Source organism: Siphateles boraxobius, unplaced genomic scaffold (assembly GCF_051911475.1).
Source record: "Siphateles boraxobius isolate OS27281-9 unplaced genomic scaffold, OSU_SipBor_1 42, whole genome shotgun sequence".
Classification (NCBI taxonomy): Eukaryota; Metazoa; Chordata; class Actinopteri; order Cypriniformes; family Leuciscidae; genus Siphateles; species Siphateles boraxobius.
This window is the reverse complement of record NW_027509053.1, coordinates 1,603,643-1,626,500: the sequence shown is the minus strand read 5'-3', so window position 1 is coordinate 1,626,500 and position 22,858 is coordinate 1,603,643. Positions and strand designations below refer to the sequence as shown.

At 43.1% G+C, this 22,858-nt stretch overlaps 14 non-coding genes across 14 annotated transcripts; 11 read left to right on the top strand and 3 right to left on the bottom strand.

The window, feature by feature from the left end:
• Positions 1-6,251: 6,251 nt before the first annotated feature.
• On the top strand, positions 6,252-6,323 carry trnag-ucc (transfer RNA glycine (anticodon UCC)). Its single transcript has one exon. It is a non-coding gene; the product is annotated as a tRNA-Gly (tRNA).
• Positions 6,324-6,549: 226 nt separating this feature from the next.
• trnad-guc (transfer RNA aspartic acid (anticodon GUC)) lies at positions 6,550-6,621 on the bottom strand. The gene has a single exon. It is a non-coding gene; the product is annotated as a tRNA-Asp (tRNA).
• A 1,557-nt stretch (positions 6,622-8,178) lies between these two features.
• On the top strand, positions 8,179-8,250 carry trnag-ucc (transfer RNA glycine (anticodon UCC)). Its single transcript has one exon. It is a non-coding gene; the product is annotated as a tRNA-Gly (tRNA).
• Positions 8,251-8,885: 635 nt separating this feature from the next.
• trnag-ucc (transfer RNA glycine (anticodon UCC)) lies at positions 8,886-8,957 on the top strand. Its single transcript has one exon. It is a non-coding gene; the product is annotated as a tRNA-Gly (tRNA).
• A 635-nt stretch (positions 8,958-9,592) lies between these two features.
• Positions 9,593-9,664, top strand: trnag-ucc (transfer RNA glycine (anticodon UCC)). Its single transcript has one exon. It is a non-coding gene; the product is annotated as a tRNA-Gly (tRNA).
• Positions 9,665-9,890: 226 nt separating this feature from the next.
• Positions 9,891-9,962, bottom strand: trnad-guc (transfer RNA aspartic acid (anticodon GUC)). Its single transcript has one exon. It is a non-coding gene; the product is annotated as a tRNA-Asp (tRNA).
• Positions 9,963-11,519: 1,557 nt separating this feature from the next.
• On the top strand, positions 11,520-11,591 carry trnag-ucc (transfer RNA glycine (anticodon UCC)). Its single transcript has one exon. It is a non-coding gene; the product is annotated as a tRNA-Gly (tRNA).
• Positions 11,592-12,226: 635 nt separating this feature from the next.
• On the top strand, positions 12,227-12,298 carry trnag-ucc (transfer RNA glycine (anticodon UCC)). The gene has a single exon. It is a non-coding gene; the product is annotated as a tRNA-Gly (tRNA).
• A 1,854-nt stretch (positions 12,299-14,152) lies between these two features.
• On the top strand, positions 14,153-14,224 carry trnag-ucc (transfer RNA glycine (anticodon UCC)). The gene has a single exon. It is a non-coding gene; the product is annotated as a tRNA-Gly (tRNA).
• Positions 14,225-14,859: 635 nt separating this feature from the next.
• On the top strand, positions 14,860-14,931 carry trnag-ucc (transfer RNA glycine (anticodon UCC)). The gene has a single exon. It is a non-coding gene; the product is annotated as a tRNA-Gly (tRNA).
• A 1,854-nt stretch (positions 14,932-16,785) lies between these two features.
• On the top strand, positions 16,786-16,857 carry trnag-ucc (transfer RNA glycine (anticodon UCC)). The gene has a single exon. It is a non-coding gene; the product is annotated as a tRNA-Gly (tRNA).
• A 635-nt stretch (positions 16,858-17,492) lies between these two features.
• On the top strand, positions 17,493-17,564 carry trnag-ucc (transfer RNA glycine (anticodon UCC)). The gene has a single exon. It is a non-coding gene; the product is annotated as a tRNA-Gly (tRNA).
• A 226-nt stretch (positions 17,565-17,790) lies between these two features.
• Positions 17,791-17,862, bottom strand: trnad-guc (transfer RNA aspartic acid (anticodon GUC)). Its single transcript has one exon. It is a non-coding gene; the product is annotated as a tRNA-Asp (tRNA).
• A 3,505-nt stretch (positions 17,863-21,367) lies between these two features.
• On the top strand, positions 21,368-21,440 carry trnag-ucc (transfer RNA glycine (anticodon UCC)). Its single transcript has one exon. It is a non-coding gene; the product is annotated as a tRNA-Gly (tRNA).
• The last annotated feature ends 1,418 nt before the right edge of the window (positions 21,441-22,858 follow it).

Below are 22,858 nucleotides of genomic sequence, written 5' to 3'. Positions count from 1 at the left end.
CTCGGTTTGCATTCCTGTTTGGGACACACTGCTTCAAGGGTGTGCAGTAAGTTGGAGCCGAGAGTGTTTTAATGGTGGTCATCAGGACCATTTAATACGTAACTGTAAATGCCCACCGAGAAGGTGTTTAAAATGTGATAAAATGACAACACATTTTTGGTAATAATATTGGTTTGAAAGTAGATCAGTGTTTAAATGACGACAGTGACATTTTTCGTCTGAGAAATAAGAGATAAAAAGGTCAAAAGATTGAAGTCTTAAAGTGAATCCTTTTGAAGAAAATATCTATAATAGTAATTTCTATAATAGTAATTTTTATAAGTGAATTGATGAATACAGGTTGATGTAAAATTAATGACTCCAACAGATGTGAGTTGCAAAATATATCAAAGTAACTAAAAGGATGATTGTGTTGTAATTAAACATTTTAAAAAGGTTTTAGATGATATAGAGAGACTAATCTCACAGATGATTTACAATAACTGCAAAAGTATCACAAGCAGAGAGTGCTTGCCTCGTCAAACTTATAGTGTGAATCCTAATTGGAGATTGATAAACTCCAAGAGAAAACTAAAGTCAAATATTAAACTATGGTTGAGAACTTGACAATTAAAATTGAGATTGAGAAATGTGAAACGTTATTGAGAACTAGAATAATTATTTTTATGTAAGAACAAATAAGCAGAAGTAGTAGGCTACTGAATTAACAGTTGCTAAATGTAAAATGTGTAGAAAGGCATCTGATTAAACAAACAGCTTGAAAAGTTGACCATGAAAGAGCTAGAAGCTGATGTTTTGCTTTCAAAAGATAAGTCTGCTATTGGCTGTAATGAAACAGTTCGCTTATCTAAATCTGATGTGTGCTGTGGCTTAAACAGCCAGTGCGACAGAGACTCAATCTGAATGGAAATTTGTAATGTCTAGATTCCCTGACGTGGGCAAAAGACAACTGTAAAACTATGTTTATTTGAAAACACATGTAATTTCTGGCAAAGATGCCTTAAGCTGGGATAGAGTTAAAAGATGGTAGATAAAAGTTTGATGTTAGAAGTATATGAGAGAGCAGTGTACCAGTCTTGAATGCCTCAGAGTCTCTCTCTCATTCAATGTCATCTAAAAGCTGTTATCTGAGCCTGTGTCATAAGTGATAATAAGCTATTTATAGTAAAGCACAGTGTTTCAGTTGAAAACCATAGACACAGAGATGTTAAAAGAAATCATTACCATTCAGAGGGCAATTTGTATTTAAATGTTAAAAATGTTAAAAGTAAAACTGAATGACTTTAAAGAAGTCTTTAAAATAATACAGACCTTAAACGATAGAGGTGACATTTTGATTAGCGTGTTTTAGGACCAGTAACAACTTTGTCTCATTTAGTCTCCACCATTCAGGACCGATGGCTCCGGCTACAGATGAAGTACACTGAATGTACGGCTGTGATCTAAATTCACTGAGTATAGTCTAAGTAGCTAGGTTGCTGCTTTTAAGATAGTTAATGGATTTAAGTGATTAAATACTGTTGTTATTAACCTGTCTCCCTGTGAACACTATTAGGCAATCGGAATGGCTCTGGTGACTCTTGAACGTGCCTTTCCTAAGCTCCAGAAAACAGCTGAGTTCTGTTGAAGAAAACTGATTGTATCTGGAAAGAGCGGTCACCAGTGTGTACGTGTGTACGAGTGGCTACTCAATGACGGGATGATCTTCCTGGCCAGGGGACAGCCTAACGCAGGGGGTCACGAACATTGGGCACCTCCGGATGGAGGTGTTATTTGTGAGAAAGGTATGAGAGTTGAGCGCTGATTACTGGAGGCCACCGGGGTCAGCAGAGCATTGAGAGGTGAGATGCGCTGTGAGGTTAAAATTAATGTTACGGCAGTCTGACCCAGAAATGTGAGTTCCTCTATACCACTCACCAGAAACCGCATTGATTGTATGTCTTGTTTTTCATTGTGACAAGTGTCTGCAACTATGCCAGGGGACGACACCCTGAAGAGAAGAAAATTAAAGATAAATAGCTAACGGGAGTGGGCTTTCCGGAGCCAGCTGATTCCATGAGGTGATTGCCATTATTTGCTGCGGAGACATTAACAAAACTTAATTATATGAGGGACATGATGTTGGTTGCCATATGGGCAAGTAAAATGTATAGAAGAGTTAATGTTGAGCTAATATGTCTATAACATAGTTTTAACTCCTGAAGGTCGTTAGGCATGGTGGTGGCTAAAGATGAAGACAGGCTTTTGTAGGTTTGAGAAGAGTCTGGATAACAAAGGTGAATGGTAAAAGGTTAATGTAATAAATTTAATATTACATTTTGTCTAAATTACAGTCTTAGGAGGCTGTTGAAAAGATTATTTGTTTATGGCACTTTTCCATTACCAGTACCAGCTCGACTCGGCTCGACTCGCCTCGGCTCGCCTCGACTCGGCTCGCTTTTCGCTCCGTTTTCCATTGCAGATAGTACCGCCACAAATAGTACCCGGTAGTCATAGCGACGCCGCAGGAAACTGCCGTGACGTAATCTTATACGCGACACACATCCGCTACCCACACACACAGGACAATGGGGGAAATCGAGTATATGCTGTTTTTGATCCTCGGGATGTGGCTGTTTCTCACAGCAAGAAGACAAACGTTGTTTCATGAGAGGCTGAGGGCAGAAAAACGAAACACTGCTGAAAAAAACAGGAGAGTTTGGGAATTACTACAGAGTTCAGACTACGAGACGAATCCGGTTGTTCAAAGCCGACGCAAGAGGGTAAGTTATGCTAACATAGCTAACGTTTGCATATGTGTAAATACTATACTATATGCAAAGTATTTAATCAACTTTATAGCTACCAGTATTACGTACTAAAATGTGCATGGTTTATGTGTTTCAGATCTGTTTAGCTTTGCAAAGTCGCCGCGGCAAACCGTCTGTTTGGGCTTTCAACCGAGCTACCGAGTGGTGGGATGTTATTGTTCCTGGTTTCACAAACGCGCAGTGGGTTCAGAACTTCAGAATGTCGGAAGAAACATTCATATATTTGTACAACAAACTGCGTCCAGTGATGGAGAGACAAGGTCCTTCAAGGTGTTGTAGATGGAAAAGGACTGTTCTGGAACGTGTTTGCAGGACTGCCTGGCAGATTGCATGATGCTCGTGTTTTAAGACTGTCCACATTGTGGGAGTTGGCCAGCCGTGGCAACCACTTTCCAGCTTACACCAGGAATATTGGTGGGGTGAATGTTGCCTACTACATCCTGGGAGATTCTGCCTATCCCCTGCAGAACTGGCTCCTAAAGCCATTCACTGACACTGGACGGCTGACAGTAGAACAGCAGATCTACAACAAGAAAATATGTCGAGCACGGGTAGTGGTTGAAAACGCTTTTGGTAGACTGAAGGGAAGGTGGCGTTGCCTCATGAAAAGAAATGACTGTGATGTTACAATCGTGAAATCTATGATTCTTACTTGCTGTGCTTTGCATAACCTTTGTGAGAGTCATGGAGAGGACTATGACGATGACTGGGATGCACCTGCAGCAGGAGAGCCTGTGGTGCCAGTGGCACAGGGTGTTGAGGAGGAGGGCAGAGATGTACGGGAGGGTCTGATGCGTTATTTTAATTGCTAAATAAATACATTATCATTAAATATGTTGTCTCTGCTGTTTTTCATTAAAGGTTATCACAGTATAAAATCTGAAAATACTTGTTTAAACCCTTGTAAAAAGGCAAACCATCAAAAAAAGACACTGTTTGTAATAAGTTTCAAAAAGGTTTTATTTAAACACGCATACAAATAGAAAAAAATATAATATTAATATAAATTCACACATCCAACTATATACATATGTTACATGTAGTGCAAACATTAAATTAAAATAAACAAAGGGGTTTCAGTCCAGGGGCGGTGGAACAGCATCCCGCCGGTTCAGTGCCTGGACAAGCTGGCTCAGGGTTCCCAGAAAGGCCTGGTTGAAGGACGACATTGCAGCCATCTCCTCTCTCCTTAAAGCCGCTTCTAGTTCTCGGGCATGTGATGCATCATCGAGTGCCATCTGTAAATGGCGCTCCCGCTGTGCCCGGTTCAATTCCAGCTGCTCGACATCCGATGTCTGCATCTCCCTCAGGACAGTCAGATGCTCCTGTTCCCTCTTTCGTTTCCTCCGTCCTGGCCAAAAAAATAATTACAATGAATGAGTTATAAAGAAAAACGGACAAGTCACGTTTCATTCAAAGGTTGTGTGTGTTGTAAATTGTTCACATGTATTATCATTACAGCTTCTACATAAAAAAAAGACAAGCCCACAACTTACTATTACTTATATAGTATATAACGACTTAACATCTGAGTAAATGTATTTAATGTATTTATTAAACATCTATTTTAGTAAATGTCAACTTTAAAATACCATGTGTACAGTATAGGTGTACGTCTGGAAAGTTATAAAAATACTGAACAGGTTTATTAATGAATCCTGCATTCCCATAACTGGGAATGCTTCCTGTTGTTATGCAAGTACGTTTACGTTATATTAATGAGTTATTGATACGATTAATGATATATTAAAAAGTGTGTATAGATTCACAGACAACAGGCTAGAAGAGTTTACTTTTTCTCCAATTATACTAACCGGTTGCCGGTGTCGACGCTGCTGCGGGTCTCGGTGTCGACGCTGCTGGTGTCGATGCTGCTGCTTGGTGTCGATGGTGCCGCTGGTTCCGGTGCCGACGTGGCATCAGTGGGAGTCACTGAACCATTCTCGCTCGTCGAAAAGGAATCTAGATAGAAAGATCATACAAAAGTCAACACAATACGAAAATAGCAATGGCAGATAGTTAGCGGTAGCAGCAATTGTTATCTGCGACACAAGTTTACAGTCTTCGATGTTATAAGTGAGCTTCAGCTTTTCAAAAGCCAGCTTACAGAAAACAAAACTCTCAAGCAGAGTGCGCCTACATGATTAATGTAATGTAAATTTTAAACACTTACCATCCTCCAACAGCGACTCCAACAAACTGGTGGCCGAGTCAAGTCCACCCTCCCTCCCGTTGCTCGCCGGTCTATGGCCGTAGATACCGTCCATCTGTTCGTACCACTTCCAGCTTTTTCGGTTTGAACCACTGCGGCCGTTGTGGTCCTTTACAGCTCTGTAGTCACTTTTCAGTTTTTTTAACTTTTCCCTACATTGCTGGAAAGTCCTGTTGTAGCCATGTGTGGACAGCAGTTCGGAGATTTCTTGATAAACTTTTTCGTTCCTCGTTGCCCCATCAAGCTCTCGCTTGATCCTTTCTTCGGCAACCAAACATAGGAAAGTCTGCACCTCCTCGTTTGACCACGGCGTATTCTTCCGAGTTGCCATAATAGTAAGTTTAGTATATCTGGGCAAACTATTTAAAAATGGCGGGGTTATTCTCTGGTTATTCTGGATACTCCGTCTGCGGCGTGCAATGATGACGCAGTGAATAGTGACGATTCTCTCTGACCAATCAGCAGTCGGCATTGTATTACGTCACATTTTAGTATCGCCTTAGCTCGCTTAGAACCTCGCCGGAGGTGGTACGAAAAAAAGTACCCGAAAGCAGGTACAGGTACAACTTTTACACAGTGGAAAACCAAACAAAGGCAAGTCGAGTCGAGCCGAGCCGAGCCAAGGCGAGCTGGTACTGTGTAGTGGAAAAGCGCCATTAGAGAGAGAGAGACTGTCTGAGTGGAGGCAGGGATGGTAACTGTGTCTGTCTTTCTGTTATCGGCCTGCTAGAGCAAGCTGAAGCAAAATAGTGATAATGAACCAAAATCCAGCTGACTTTTCTAAGATCAAATGAATAATGAACAGACATGCTTTGAAACTGGTTAAGAGACCATGTAAAATTAGGTAAAAGCTACAGTAAAATGTGAAGTTTAAAATCTTACTTAAAATTTAAATCTTTTTAGAGATGATATAATGAAAAGCGAACATTAAAAATGAACAGTTAAAATATGTGTCTAATATGTGTGTGTGTGATGGTGACTGCACTCTATGTCTTGTATGTGTTAGTTTGGGGTACTATTATTTCCTGATTTTGAGGATATTGTGTCATTAACCTCTTGTTTTTTAATATGGTGCCTGGTAGGTCAGGTCAATAAGTTCATGCCATTTTTTTAAGTGCCAGGTCCAAACAAAGAGAGTTTCAGTTCATCTCCACCTGCCAGCTGCTAATGTATTGCGAAAATTCTTGCTGACCGCACAACACGGCTTCCAGCCTACATCCAAAAGTCTTGCGTTGGTGGTATAGTGGTGAGCATAGCTGCCTTCCAAGCAGTTCATCCGGGTTCGATTCCCGGCCAACGCATCACATTTGTAAATTAAAGACCTTGATTACGAGCATTCTTGCTATGGGTTCGATTCCTGGGGCAGTCCATTCTTGCTGTATGCGTTCGATTCCCGGCCAACGCATTGCATTTTTCTCAAGCTGTCTTTAAAACAGTCGTCCGAGGCCCCTTGCCAACTTCTCCTGTAACTTGTTTCCTGGAGCAAAACATTTGTTAAGGTCTTTTGGCAGCAGTAAAGGACTGGATCTCCCCGTCGGGGAATCGAACCCCGGTCTTACGCGTGACAGGCGGAGATACTTTCCACTATACTAACGAGGAGTTGCAGAGACAGGTAGTTGTATCCGATCAGCGCGGCTTCCAGGAACGGCATCATGCGTCATTTTAGCTCAACGCTTCACAGAAGCCAGTGAATCCAAAAAATAATCTAATACCGTTTAAATATGAAGTGTCTGTATAAAACGTGTTACATTATTAAATTAGAGACCTTGTTTTTTAATATGGTGTTATAGGATTACAAATTTTATTTAAATGTTTAATTTAGATTTCCAATACAATAGTATTTTATATAGAGAAAGTTTATAAATGATGAGACCAGGAAATCTCTGCAAACGGTAGGGGTTCCCAGCAGGATATTCCTGACTGTCCCATCTCAGTGCGAGAAGGCTAGGCTTTTCCTGTTCTCATTGTTTTACCGGGTGAAGAGTCATGCTGAGCAAGTTTGAACACCTGCTATTTTATTACTGAGACCATTTGTCTTGGAGTTCTTATCTCAGTGTGAGAAGTCCTGCACCGTTCTGTTCTCATGTTTCAGCTCATTTACATGCTTTGTTCCTCACAATGTAATCCCTCCCCCTTGAAATGTATATAAACTACAATGTAAAGTTCCCTTAGTTAAACGTTGTTGGAATGACTGCAGCTACCGACAAGCAATAAAGAACTTCTGCTTGGAAAACTTCCACTGTCTCCTGGTCTGAGCTTCTAACTTTTCTACAAAGAAAAAGATCACTACAGTGCCTGGTAGGTCAGGTCAATAAGTTCATGCAATTTTTTTAAGTGCCAGGTCCAAACAAAGAGAGTTTCAGTTCATCTGCACCTGCCAGCTGCTAATGTATTGCGAAAATTCTTGCTGACCGCACAACCGGGCTTCCAGTCTACGTTCAAAGGCCTGCGTTGGTGGTATTGTGGTGAGCATAGCTGCCTTCCAAGCAGGTGACTGGGTTCGATTCCCGGCCAACGCATCACATTTGTAAATTAAAGACCTTGATTACGAGCATTCTTGCTATGGGTTCGATTCCTGGGTCTGTCCATTCTTGCTGTATGGGTTCGATTCCCGGCCAACGCATTGCATTTTTCTCAAGCTGTCTTTAAAACAGTCGTCCGGGGCCCCTTGCCAACTTCTCCTGTAACTTGTTTGCTGGAGCAAAACTTTTGTTAAGGTCTTTTGGCAGCAGTAAAGGACTGGATCTCCCCGTCGGGGAATCGAACCCCAGTCTCCGCGTGACAGGCGGAGATACTTGCCACTATACTAACAAGGAGTTGCAGAGACAGGTAGTTGTAACCGATCAGTGCGGCTTCCAGGAACGGCTTCATGCGTCATTTTAGCTCAACGCTTCACATAAGCCAGTGATTGCAAAAAATAATCTAATACCGTTTAAATATGAAGTGTCTGTATAAAACGTGTTACATTATTAAATTAGAGACCTTGTTTTTTAATATGGTGCCTGGTAGGTCAGGTCAATAAGTTCATGCCATTTTTTTAAGTGCCAGGTCCAAACAAAGAGAGTTTCAGTTCATCTCCACCTGCCAGCTGCTAATGTATTGCGAAAATTCTTGCTGACTGCAGAACTTGGCTTCCAGCCTACATCTAACAGTCTTGAGTTGGTGGTATAGTGGTGAGCATAGCTGCCTTCCAAGCAGTTGACCCGGGTTCGATTCCCGGCCAACGCATCACATTTGTAAATTAAAGACCTTGATTACGAGCATTCTTGCTATGGGTTCGATTCCTGGATCGATCCATTCTTGCTGTATGGGTTCGATTCCCGGCCAACGCATTCCATTTTTCTCAAGCTGTCTTTAAAACAGTCGTCAGGGCCCCTTGCCAACTTCCCTGTAACTTGTTTGCTGGAGCAAAACTTTTGTTAAGGTCTTTTGGCAGCAGTAAAGGACTGAATCTCCCCGTCGGGGAATCGAACCCCAGTCTCCGCATGACAGGCGGAGATACTTTCCACTATACTAACAAGGAGTTGCAGAGAGAGGTAGTTGTATCCGATCAGCGCGGCTTGCAGGAAAGGCGTCATGCGTCATTTTAGCTCAACGCTTCACATAAGCCAGTGATTGCAAAAAATAATCTAATACCGTTTAAATATGAAGTGTCTGTATAAAACGTGTTACATTATTAAATTAGAGACCTTGTTTTTTAATATGGTGCCTGGTAGGTCAGGTCAATAAGTTCATGCCATTTTTTTAAGTGCCAGGTCCAAACAAAGAGAGTTTCAGTTCATCTCCACCTGCCAGCTGCTAATGTATTGCGAAAATTCTTGCTGACTGCAGAACTGGGCTTCCAGCCTACATCTAACAGTCTTGAGTTGGTGGTATAGTGGTGAGCATAGCTGCCTTCCAAGCAGTTGACCCGGGTTCGATTCCCGGCCAACGCATCACATTTGTAAATTAAAGACCTTGATTACGAGCATTCTTGCTATGGGTTCGATTCCTGGATCGATCCATTCTTGCTGTATGGGTTCGATTCCCGGCCAACGCATTCCATTTTTCTCAAGCTGTCTTTAAAACAGTCGTCAGGGCCCCTTGCCAACTTCCCTGTAACTTGTTTGCTGGAGCAAAACTTTTGTTAAGGTCTTTTGGCAGCAGTAAAGGACTGAATCTCCCCGTCGGGGAATCGAACCCCAGTCTCCGCATGACAGGCGGAGATACTTTCCACTATACTAACAAGGAGTTGCAGAGAGAGGTAGTTGTATCCGATCAGCGCGGCTTGCAGGAAAGGCGTCATGCGTCATTTTAGCTCAACGCTTCACAGAAGCCAGTGAATCCAAAAAATAATCTAATACCGTTTAAATATGAAGTGTCTGTATAAAACGTGTTACATTATTAAATTAGAGACCTTGTTTTTTAATATGGTGCCTGGTAGGTCAGGTCAATAAGTTCATGCAATTTTTTTAAGTGCCAGGTCCAAACAAAGAGAGTTTCAGTTCATCTGCACCTGCCAGCTGCTAAAGTATTGCAAAAATTATTGCTGACCGCACAACACGGCTTCCGGTCTACATCCAACAGTCTTGCGTTGGTGGTATAGTGGTGAGCATAGCTGCCTTCCAAGCAGTTGACCCGGGTTCGATTCCCGGCCAACGCATCACATTTGTAAATTAAAGACCTTGATTACGAGCATTCTTGCTATGGGTTCGATTCCTGGGGCAGTCCATTCTTGCTGTATGCGTTCGATTCCCGGCCAACGCATTGCATTTTTCTCAAGCTGTCTTTAAAACAGTCGTCCGAGGCCCCTTGCCAACTTCTCCTGTAACTTGTTTCCTGGAGCAAAACATTTGTTAAGGTCTTTTGGCAGCAGTAAAGGACTGGATCTCCCCGTCGGGGAATCGAACCCCGGTCTTACGCGTGACAGGCGGAGATACTTTCCACTATACTAACGAGGAGTTGCAGAGACAGGTAGTTGTATCCGATCAGCGCGGCTTCCAGGAACGGCATCATGCGTCATTTTAGCTCAACGCTTCATAGAAGCCAGTGAATCCAAAAAATAATCTAATACCGTTTAAATATGAAGTGTCTGTATAAAACGTGTTACATTATTAAATTAGAGACCTTGTTTTTTAATATGGTGTTATAGGATTACAAATTTTATTTAAATGTTTAATTTAGATTTCCAATACAATAGTATTTTATATAGAGAAAGTTTATAAATGATGAGACCAGGAAATCTCTGCAAATGGTAGGGGTTCCCAGCAGGATATTCCTGACTGTCCCATCTCAGTGCGAGAAGGCTAGGCTTTTCCTGTTCTCATTGTTTTACCGGGTGAAGAGTCATGCTGAGCAAGTTTGAACACCTGCTATTTTATTACTGAGACCATTTGTCTTGGAGTTCGTATCTCAGTGTGAGAAGTCCTGCACCGTTCTGTTCTCATGTTTCAGCTCATTTACATGCTTTGTTCCTCACAATGTAATCCCTCCCCCTTGAAATGTATATAAACTACAATGTAAAGTTCCCTTAGTTAAACGATGTTGGAATGACTGCAGCTACCGACAAGCAATAAAGAACTTCTGCTTGGAAAACTTCCACTGTCTCCTGGTCTGAGCTTCTAACTTTTCTACAAAGAAAAAGATCACTACAGTGCCTGGTAGGTCAGGTCAATAAGTTCATGCAATTTTTTTAAGTGCCAGGTCCAAACAAAGAGAGTTTCAGTTCATCTGCACCTGCCAGCTGCTAATGTATTGCGAAAATTCTTGCTGACCGCACAACCGGGCTTCCAGTCTACGTTCAAAGGCCTGCGTTGGTGGTATTGTGGTGAGCATAGCTGCCTTCCAAGCAGGTGACTGGGTTCGATTCCCGGCCAACGCATCACATTTGTAAATTAAAGACCTTGATTACGAGCATTCTTGCTATGGGTTCGATTCCTGGGTCTGTCCATTCTTGCTGTATCGGTTCGATTCCCGGCCAACGCATTGCATTTTTCTCAAGCTGTCTTTAAAACAGTCGTCCGGGGACCCTTGCCAACTTCTCCTGTAACTTGTTTGCTGGAGCAAAACTTTTGTTAAGGTCTCTTGGCAGCAGTAAAGGACTGAATCTCCCCGTCGGGGAATCGAAACCCAGTCTCCGCATGACAGGCGGAGATACTTACCACTATACTAACAAGGAGTTGCAGAGACAGGTAGTTGTAACCGATCAGCGCGGCTTCCAGGAACGGCTTCATGCGTCATTTTAGCTCAACGCTTCACATAAGCCAGTGATTGCAAAAAATAATCTAATACCGTTTAAATATGAAGTGTCTGTATACAACGTGTTACATTATTAAATTAGAGACCTTGTTTTTTAATATGGTGCCTGGTAGGTCAGGTCAATAAGTTCATGCAATTTTTGTAAGTGCCAGGTCCAAACAAAGAGAGTTTCAGTTCATCTGCACCTGCCAGCTGCTAAAGTATTGCGAAAATTCTTGCTGACCGCAGAAGAGGGCTTCCAGCCTACATCCAACAGTCTTGCGTTGGTGGTATAGTGGTGAGCATAGCTGCCTTCCAAGCAGTTGACCCGGGTTCGATTCCCGGCCAACGCATCACATTTGTAAATTAAAGACCTTGATTACGAGCATTCTTGCTATGGGTTCGATTCCTGGATCGATCCATTCTTGCTGTATGGGTTCGATTCCCGGCCAACGCATTCCATTTTTCTCAAGCTGTCTTTAAAACAGTCGTCAGGGCCCCTTGCCAACTTCCCTGTAACTTGTTTGCTGGAGCAAAACTTTTGTTAAGGTCTTTTGGCAGCAGTAAAGGACTGAATCTCCCCGTCGGGGAATCGAAACCCAGTCTCCGCATGACAGGCGGAGATACTTTCCACTATACTAACAAGGAGTTGCAGAGAGAGGTAGTTGTATCCGATCAGCGCGGCTTGCAGGAAAGGCGTCATGCGTCATTTTAGCTCAACGCTTCACAGAAGCCAGTGAATCCAAAAAATAATCTAATACCGTTTAAATATGAAGTGTCTGTATAAAACCTGTTACATTATTGAATTAGAGACCTTGTTTTTTAATATGGTGCCTGGTAGGTCAGGTCAATAAGTTCATGCAATTTTTTTAAGTGCCAGGTCCAAACAAAGAGAGTTTCAGTTCATCTGCACCTGCCAGCTGCTAAAGTATTGCAAAAATTATTGCTGACCGCAGAACAGGGCTTCCGGTCTACATCCAGCAGTCTTGCGTTGGTGGTATAGTGGTGAGCATAGCTGCCTTCCAAGCAGTTGACCCGGGTTCGATTCCCGGCCAACGCATCACATTTGTAAATTAAAGACCTTGATTACGAGCATTTTTGCTGTGGGTTCGATTCCTGGGGCAGTCCATTCTTGCTGTATGCGTTCGATTCCCGGCCAACGCATTGCATTTTTCTCAAGCTGTCTTTAAAACAGTCGTCCGAGGCCCCTTGCCAACTTCTCCTGTAACTTGTTTCCTGGAGCAAAACATTTGTTAAGGTCTTTTGGCAGCAGTAAAGGACTGGATCTCCCCGTCGGGGATCGAACCCCGGTCTTACGCGTGACAGGCGGAGATACTTTCCACTATACTAACGAGGAGTTGCAGAGACAGGTAGTTGTATCCGATCAGCGCGGCTTCCAGGAACGGCATCATGCGTCATTTTAGCTCAACGCTTCACAGAAGCCAGTGAATCCAAAAAATAATCTAATACCGTTTAAATATGAAGTGTCTGTATAAAACGTGTTACATTATTAAATTAGAGACCTTGTTTTTTAATATGGTGTTATAGGATTACAAATTTTATTTAAATGTTTAATTTAGATTTCCAATACAATAGTATTTTATATAGAGAAAGTTTATAAATGATGAGACCAGGAAATCTCTGCAAACGGTAGGGGTTCCCAGCAGGATATTCCTGACTGTCCCATCTCAGTGCGAGAAGGCTAGGCTTTTCCTGTTCTCATTGTTTTACCGGGTGAAGAGTCATGCTGAGCAAGTTTGAACACCTGCTATTTTATTACTGAGACCATTTGTCTTGGAGTTCGTATCTCAGTGTGAGAAGTCCTGCACCGTTCTGTTCTCATGTTTCAGCTCATTTACATGCTTTGTTCCTCACAATGTAATCCCTCCCCCTTGAAATGTATATAAACTACAATGTAAAGTTCCCTTAGTTAAACGATGTTGGAATGACTGCAGCTACCGACAAGCAATAAAGAACTTCTGCTTGGAAAACTTCCACTGTCTCCTGGTCTGAGCTTCTAACTTTTCTACAAAGAAAAAGATCACTACAGTGCCTGGTAGGTCAGGTCAATAAGTTCATGCAATTTTTTTAAGTGCCAGGTCCAAACAAAGAGAGTTTCAGTTCATCTGCACCTGCCAGCTGCTAATGTATTGCGAAAATTCTTGCTGACCGCACAACCGGGCTTCCAGTCTACGTTCAAAGGCCTGCGTTGGTGGTATTGTGGTGAGCATAGCTGCCTTCCAAGCAGGTGACTGGGTTCGATTCCCGGCCAACGCATCACATTTGTAAATTAAAGACCTTGATTACGAGCATTCTTGCTATGGGTTCGATTCCTGGGTCTGTCCATTCTTGCTGTATGGGTTCGATTCCCGGCCAACGCATTGCATTTTTCTCAAGCTGTCTTTAAAACAGTCGTCCGGGGCCCCTTGCCAACTTCTCCTGTAACTTGTTTGCTGGAGCAAAACTTTTGTTAAGGTCTCTTGGCAGCAGTAAAGGACTGAATCTCCCCGTCGGGGAATCGAAACCCAGTCTCCGCATGACAGGCGGAGATACTTACCACTATACTAACAAGGAGTTGCAGAGACAGGTAGTTGTAACCGATCAGCGCGGCTTCCAGGAATGGCTTCATGCGTCATTTTAGCTCAACGCTTCACATAAGCCAGTGATTGCAAAAAATAATCTAATACCGTTTAAATATGAAGTGTCTGTATACAACGTGTTACATTATTAAATTAGAGACCTTGTTTTTTAATATGGTGCCTGGTAGGTCAGGTCAATAAGTTCATGCAATTTTTGTAAGTGCCAGGTCCAAACAAAGAGAGTTTCAGTTCATCTGCACCTGCCAGCTGCTAAAGTATTGCGAAAATTATTGCTGACCGCAGAAGAGGGCTTCCAGCCTACATCCAACAGTCTTGCGTTGGTGGTATAGTGGTGAGCATAGCTGCCTTCCAAGCAGTTGACCCGGGTTCGATTCCCGGCCAACGCATCACATTTGTAAATTAAAGACCTTGATTACGAGCATTCTTGCTATGGGTTCGATTCCTGGATCGATCCATTCTTGCTGTATGGGTTCGATTCCCGGCCAACGCATTCCATTTTTCTCAAGCTGTCTTTAAAACAGTCGTCAGGGCCCCTTGCCAACTTCCCTGTAACTTGTTTGCTGGAGCAAAACTTTTGTTAAGGTCTTTTGGCAGCAGTAAAGGACTGAATCTCCCCGTCGGGGAATCGAAACCCAGTCTCCGCATGACAGGCGGAGATACTTTCCACTATACTAACAAGGAGTTGCAGAGAGAGGTAGTTGTATCCGATCAGCGCGGCTTGCAGGAAAGGCGTCATGCGTCATTTTAGCTCAACGCTTCACAGAAGCCAGTGAATCCAAAAAATAATCTAATACCGTTTAAATATGAAGTGTCTGTATAAAACCTGTTACATTATTGAATTAGAGACCTTGTTTTTTAATATGGTGCCTGGTAGGTCAGGTCAATAAGTTCATGCAATTTTTTTAAGTGCCAGGTCCAAACAAAGAGAGTTTCAGTTCATCTGCACCTGCCAGCTGCTAAAGTATTGCAAAAATTATTGCTGACCGCAGAACAGGGCTTCCGGTCTACATCCAGCAGTCTTGCGTTGGTGGTATAGTGGTGAGCATAGCTGCCTTCCAAGCAGTTGACCCGGGTTCGATTCCCGGCCAACGCATCACATTTGTAAATTAAAGACCTTGATTACGAGCATTTTTGCTGTGGGTTCGATTCCTGGGGGAGTCCATTCTTGCTGTATGCGTTCGATTCCCGGCCAACGCATTGCATTTTTCTCAAGCTGTCTTTAAAACAGTCGTCCGAGGCCCCTTGCCAACTTCTCCTGTAACTTGTTTCCTGGAGCAAAACATTTGTTAAGGTCTTTTGGCAGCAGTAAAGGACTGGATCTCCCCGTCGGGGATCGAACCCCGGTCTTACGCGTGACAGGCGGAGATACTTTCCACTATACTAACGAGGAGTTGCAGAGACAGGTAGTTGTATCCGATCAGCGCGGCTTCCAGGAACGGCATCATGCGTCATTTTAGCTCAACGCTTCACAGAAGCCAGTGAATCCAAAAAATAATCTAATACCGTTTAAATATGAAGTGTCTGTATAAAACGTGTTACATTATTAAATTAGAGACCTTGTTTTTTAATATGGTGTTATAGGATTACAAATTTTATTTAAATGTTTAATTTAGATATCCAATACAATAGTATTTTATATAGAGAAAGTTTATAAATGATGAGACCAGGAAATCTCTGCAAACGGTAGGGGTTCCCAGCAGGATATTCCTGACTGTCCCATCTCAGTGCGAGAAGGCTAGGCTTTTCCTGTTCTCATTGTTTTACCGGGTGAAGAGTCATGCTGAGCAAGTTTGAACACCTGCTATTTTATTACTGAGACCATTTGTCTTGGAGTTCGTATCTCAGTGTGAGAAGTCCTGCACGGTTCTGTTCTCATGTTTCAGCTCATTTACATGCTTTGTTCCTCACAATGTAATCCCTCCCCCTTGAAATGTGTATAAACTACAATGTAAAGTTCCCTTAGTTAAACGATGTTGGAATGACTGCGGCTACCGACATGCAAAAAAGAACTTCTGCTTGGAAAACTTCCACTGTCTCCTGGTCTGAGCTTCTAACTTTTCTACAAAGAAAAAGATCACTACAGTGCCTGGTAGGTCAGGTCAATAAGTTCATGCAATTTTTTTAAGTGCCAGGTCCAAACAAAGAGAGTTTCAGTTCATCTGCACCTGCCAGCTGCTAATGTATTGCGAAAATTCTTGCTGACCGCACAACCGGGCTTCCAGTCTACGTTCAAAGGCCTGCGTTGGTGGTATTGTGGTGAGCATAGCTGCCTTCCAAGCAGGTGACTGGGTTCGATTCCCGGCCAACGCATCACATTTGTAAATTAAAGACCTTGATTACGAGCATTCTTGCTATGGGTTCGATTCCTGGGTCTGTCCATTCTTGCTGTATGGGTTCGATTCCCGGCCAACGCATTGCATTTTTCTCAAGCTGTCTTTAAAACAGTCGTCCGGGGACGCTTGCCAACTTCTCCTGTAACTTGTTTGCTGGAGCAAAACTTTTGTTAAGGTCTCTTGGCAGCAGTAAAGGACTGGATCTCCCCGTCGGGGAATCGAACCCCAGTCTCCGCGTGACAGGCGGAGATACTTACCACTATACTAACAAGGAGTTGCAGAGACAGGTAGTTGTAACCGATCAGCGCGGCTTCCAGGAATGGCTTCATGAGTCATTTTAGCTCAACGCTTCACATAAGCCAGTGATTGCAAAAAATAATCTAATACCGTTTAAATATGAAGTTTCTGTATAAAACGTGTTACATTATTAAATTAGAGACCATGTTTTTTAATATGGTGCCTGGTAGGTCAGGTCAATAAGTTCATGCCATTTTTTTAAGTGCCAGGTCCAAACAAAGAGAGTTTCAGTTCATCTCCACCTGCCAGCTGCTAATGTATTGCGAAAATTCTTGCTGACCGCACAACAGGGCTTCCAGCCTACATCCAACAGTCTTGCGTTGGTGGTATAGTGGTGAGCATAGCTGCCTTCCAAGCAGTTGACCCGGGTTCGATTCCCGGCCAACGCATCACATTTGTAAATTAAAGACCTTGATTACGAGCATTCTTGCTATGGGTTCGATTCCTGGATCGATCCATTCTTGCTGTATGGGTTCGATTCCCGGCCAACGCATTCCATTTTTCTCAAGCTGTCTTTAAAACAGTCGTCAGGGCCCCTTGCCAACTTCCCTGTAACTTGTTTGCTGGAGCAAAACTTTTGTTAAGGTCTTTTGGCAGCAGTAAAGGACTGAATCTCCCCGTCGGGGAATCGAACCCCAGTCTACGCATGACAGGCGGAGATACTTTCCACTATACTAACAAGGAGTTGCAGAGACAGGTAGTTGTATCCGATCAGCGCGGCTTGCAGGAACGGCGTCATGCGTCATTTTAGCTCAACGCTTCACAGAAGCCAGTGAATCCAAAAAATAATCTAATACCGTTTAAATATGAAGTGTCTGTATAAAACGTGTTACATTATTAAATTAGAGACCTTGTTTTTTAATATGGTGCCTGGTAGGTCAGGTCAATAAGTTCATGCAATTTTTTTAAGTGCCAGGTCCAAACAAAGAGAGTTTCAGTTCATCTGCACCTGCCAGCTGCTAAAGTATTGCAAAAATTATTGCTGACCACAGAACAGGGCTTCCGGTCTACATCCAACAGTCTTGCGTTGGTGGTATAGTGGTGAGCATAGCTGCCTTCCAAGCAGTTGACCCGGGTTCGATTCCCGGCCAACGCATCACATTTGTAAATTAAAGACCTTGATTACGAGCATTCTTGCTATGGGTTCGATTCCTGGGTCTGTCCATTCTTGCTGTATGCGTTCGATTCCCGGCCAACGCATTGCATTTTTCTCAACCTGTCTTTAAAACAGTCGTCCGAGGCCCCTTGCCAACTTCTCCTGTAACTTGTTTCCTGGAGCAAAACATTTGTTAAGGTCTTTTGGCAGCAGTAAAGGACTGGATCTCCCCGTCGGGGAATCGAACCCCGGTCTTCCGCGTGACAGGCGGAGATACTTTCCACTATACTAACGAGGAGTTGCAGAGACAGGTAGTTGTATTCGATCAGCGCGGCTTCCAGGAACGGCGTCATGCGTCATTTTAGCTCAACGCTTCAAAGAAGCCAGTGAATCCAAAAAATAATCTAATACCGTTTAAATATGAAGTGTCTGTATAAAACGTGTTACATTATTAAATTAGAGACCTTGTTTTTTAATATGGTGTTATAGGATTACAAATTTTATTTAAATGTTTAATTTAGATTTCCAATACAATAGTATTTTATATAGAGAAAGTTTATAAATGATGAGACCAGGAAATCTCTGCAAACGGTAGGGGTTCCCAGCAGGATATTCCTGACTGTCCCATCTCAGTGCGAGAAGGCTAGGCTTTTCCTGTTCTCATTGTTTTACCGGGTGAAGAGTCATGCTGAGCAAGTTTGAACACCTGCTATTTTATTACTGAGACCATTTGTCTTGGAGTTCTTATCTCAGTGTGAGAAGTCCTGCACCGTTCTGTTCTCATGTTTCAACTCATTTACATGCTTTGTTCCTCACAATGTAATCCCTCCCCCTTGAAATGTATATAAACTACAATGTAAAGTTCCCTTAGTTAGACGATGTTGGAATGACTGCAGCTACCGACAAACAATAAAGAACTTCTGCTTGGAAAACTTCTACTGTCTCCTGGTCTGAGCTTCTAACTTTTCTACAAAGAAAAAGATCACTACAGTGCCTGGTAGGTGAGGTCAATAAGTTCATGCAATTTTTTTAAGTGCCAGGTCCAAACAAAGAGAGTTTCAGTTCATCTGCACCTGCCAGCTGCTAATGTATTGCGAAAATTCTTGCTGACGGCACAACTGGGCTTCCAGTCTACGTTCAAAGGCCTGCGTTGGTGGTATAGTGGTGAGCATAGCTGCCTTCCAAGCAGTTGACCCGGGTTCGATTGCTGGCCAACGCATCACATTTGTAAATTAAAGACCTTGATTACGAGCATTCTTGCTATGGGTTCGATTCCTGGGTCTGTCCATTCTTGCTGTATGGGTTCGATTCCCGGCCAACGCATTGCATTTTTCTCAAGCTGTCTTTAAAGCAGTCGTCCGGGCCCCTTGCCAACTTCCCTGTAACTTGTTTGCTGGAGCAAAACATTTGTTAAGGTCTTTTGGCAGCAGTAAAGGACTGAATCTCCCCGTCGGGGAATCGAACCCCAGTCTCCGTGTGACAGGCGGAGATACTTTCCACTATACTAACAAGGAGTTGCAGAGACAGGTAGTTGTATCCGATCAGCGCGGCTTGCAGGAACGGCGTCATGCGTCATTTTAGCTCAACGCTTCACAGAAGCCAGTGAATGCAAAAAATAATCTAATACCGTTTAAATATGAAGTGTCTTCATAAAACGTGTTACATTATTAAATTAGAGACCTTGTTTTTTAATATGGTGCCTGGTAGGTCAGGTCAATAAGTTCATGCAATTTTTTTAAGTGCCAGGTCCAAAAAAAGAGAGTTTCAGTTCATCTGCACCTGCCAGCTGCTAAAGTATTGCGAAAATTATTGCTGACCGCAGAACAGGGCTTCCACTCTACAACCAACAGTCTTGCGTTGGTGGTATAGTGGTGAGCATAGCTGCCTTCCAAGCAGGTGACCGGGTTTGATTCCCGGCCAACGCATCACATTTGTAAATTAAAGACCTTGATTACGAGCATTCTTGCTATGGGTTCGATTACTGGGTCTGTCCATTCTTGCTGTATGCGTTCGATTCCCGGCCAACGCATTGCATTTTTCTCAAGCTGTCTTTAAAACAGTCGTCCGAGGCCCCTTGCCAACTTCTCCTGCAACTTGTTTGCTAAAAAGTTCATGCAATTTTTTCAAGTGCCAGGTCCAAACAAAGAGAGTTTCAATTCATCTGCACCTGCCAGCTGCTAATATATTGCGAACATTCTTGCTGTCCGCACAAGAGGGCTTCCAGTCTACTTCCAACAGTCTTGTGTTGGTGGTATAGTGGTGAGCATAGCTGCCTTCCAAGCAGTTGACTGCAGCTACCGACAAACAATAAAAAACTTCTGCTTGGAAAACTTCTACTGTCTCCTGGTCTGAGCTTCTAACTTTTCTACAAAGAAAAAGATCACTACAGTGCCTGGTAGGTCAGGTCAATAAGTTCATGCAATTTTTTTAAGTGCCAGGTCCAAACAAAGAGAGTTTCAGTTCATCTGCACCTGCCAGCTGCTAATGTATTGCGAAAATTCTTGCTGACGGCACAACTGGGCTTCCAGTCTACGTTCTAAGGCCTGCGTTGGTGGTATAGTGGTGAGCATAGCTGCCTTCCAAGCAGGTGACCGGGTTTGATTCCCGGCCAACGCATCACATTTGTAAATTAAATGGAGCAAAACATTTGTTAAGGTCTTTTGGCAGCAGTAAAGGACTGAATCTCCCCGTCGGGGAATCGAACCCCAGTCTCCGCGTGACAGGCGGAGATACTTTCCACTATACTAACAAGGAGTTGCAGAGACAGGTAGTTGTATCCGATCAGCGCGGCTTGCAGGAACGGCGTCATGCGTCATTTTAACTCAACGCTTCACAGAAGCCAGTGAATGCAAAAAATAATCTAATAACGTTTAAATATGAAGTGTCTGTATACAACGTGTTACATTATTAAATTAGAGACCTTGTTTTTTAATATGGTGCCTGGTAGGTCAGGTCAATAAGTTCATGCAATTTTTGTAAGTGCCAGGTCCAAACAAAGAGAGTTTCAGTTCATCTGCACCTGCCAGCTGCTAAAGTATTGCAAAAATTATTGCTGACCGCAGAACAGGGCTTCCAGTCTACATCCAACAGTCTTGCGTTGGTGGTATAGTGGGGAGCATAGCTGCCTTCCAAGCAGTTGACCCGGGTTCGATTTCCGGCCAACGTGTCACATTTGTAAATTAAAGACCTTGACTACGAGCATTCTTGCTATGGGTTCGATTCCTGGGTCTGTCCATTCTTGCTGTATGCGTTCGATTCCCGGCCAACGCATTGCATTTTTCTCAAGCTGTCTTTAAAACAGTCGTCCGAGGCCCCTTGCCAACTTCTCCTGCAACTTGTTTGCTGGAGCAAAACATTTGTTAAGGTCTTTTGGCAGCAGTAAAGGACTGGATCTCCCCGTCGGGGAATCGAACCCCAGTCTCCGCATGACAGGCGGAGATACTTTCCACTATACTAACAAGGAGTTGCAGAGACAGGTAGTTGTATCCGATCAGCGCGGCTTCCAGGAACAGCGTCATGCGTCATTTTAGCTCAACGCTTCACAGAAGCCAGTGAATCCAAAAAATAATCTAATACCGTTTAAATATGAAGTGTCTGTATAAAACGTGTTACATTATTAAATTAGAGACCCTTTTTTTTAATATGGTGCCTGGTAGGTCAGGTCAATAAGTTCATGCAATTTTTTTAAGTGCCAGGTCCAAACAAAGAGAGTTTCAATTCATCTGCACCTGCCAGCTGCTAATATATTGCGAACATTCTTGCTGACCGCAGAAGAGGGCTTCCAGTCTACATCCAACAGTCTTGTGTTGGTGGTATAGTGGTGAGCATAGCTGCCTTCCAAGCAGTTGACCCCGTGTTCGATTCCCGGCCAACACATCACATTTGTAAATTACAGACCTTGATTACGATCGTTCTTGCTATGGGTTCGATTCCTGGGTCTGTCCATTCTTGCTGTATGCGTTCGATTCCCGGCCAACGCATTGCATTTTTCTCATGCTGTCTTTAAAACAGTCGTCGGTGGCCCCTTGCCAACTTCTCCTGTAACTTGTTTCCTGGAGCAAAACATTTGTTAAGGTCTTTTGGCAGCAGTAAAGGACTGGGTCTCCCCGTCGGGGAATCGAACCCCGGTCTTACGCGTGACAGGCGGAGATACTTTCCACTATACTAACGAGAAGTTGCAGAGACAGGTAGTTGTATCCGATCAGCGTGGCTTCCAGGAACGGCGTCATGCGTCATTTTAGCTCAACGCTTCACAGAAGCCAGTGAATCCAAAAAAAAATCTAATTCCGTTTAAATATGAAGTGTCTGTATAAAACGTGTTACATTATTAAATTAGAGACCCTTTTTTTTAATATGGTGCCTGGTAGGTCAGGTCAATAAGTTCATGCAATTTTTTTAAGTGCCAGGTCCAAACAAAGAGAGTTTCAATTCATCTGCACCTGCCAGCTGCTAATATATTGCGAACATTCTTGCTGACCGCAGAAGAGGGCTTCCAGTCTACATCCAACAGTCTTGTGTTGGTGGTATAGTGGTGAGCATAGCTGCCTTCCAAGCAGTTGACCCCGTGTTCGATTCCCGGCCAACGCATCACATTTGTAAATTAAAGACCTTGATTACGAGCGTTCTTGCTATGGGTTCGATTCCTGGGTCTGTCCATTCTTGCTGTATGCGTTCGATTCCCGGCCAACGCATTGCATTTTTCTCATGCTGTCTTTAAAACAGTCGTCCGGGGCCCCTTGCCAACTTCTCCTGTAACTTGTTTCCTGGAGCAAAACATTTGTTAAGGTCTTTTGGCAGCAGTAAAGGACTGGGTCTCCCCGTCGGGGAATCGACCCCCGGTCTTACGCGTGACAGGCGGAGATACTTTCCACTATACTAACGAGAAGTTGCAGAGACAGGTAGTTGTATCCGATCAGCTCGGCTTCCAGGAACGGCGTCATGCGTCATTTTAGCTCAACGCTTCACAGAAGCCAGTGAATCCAAAAAAAAATCTAATACCGTTTAAATATGAAGTGTCTGTATAAAACGTGTTACATTATTAAATTAGAGACCTTGTTTTTTAATATGGTGTTGTAGGATTACAAATTTTATTTAAATGTTTAATTTAGAATTCCAATACAATAGTATTTTATATTGAGAAAGTTTATAAATGATGAGACCAGGAAATCCCTGCAAACGGTAGGGGTTCCCAGCAGGATATTCCTGTCTGTCCCATCTCAGTACGAGAAGGCTAGGCTTTTCCTGTTCTCATTGTTTTATCGGGTGAAGAGGCATGCTGAGCAAGTTTGAACACC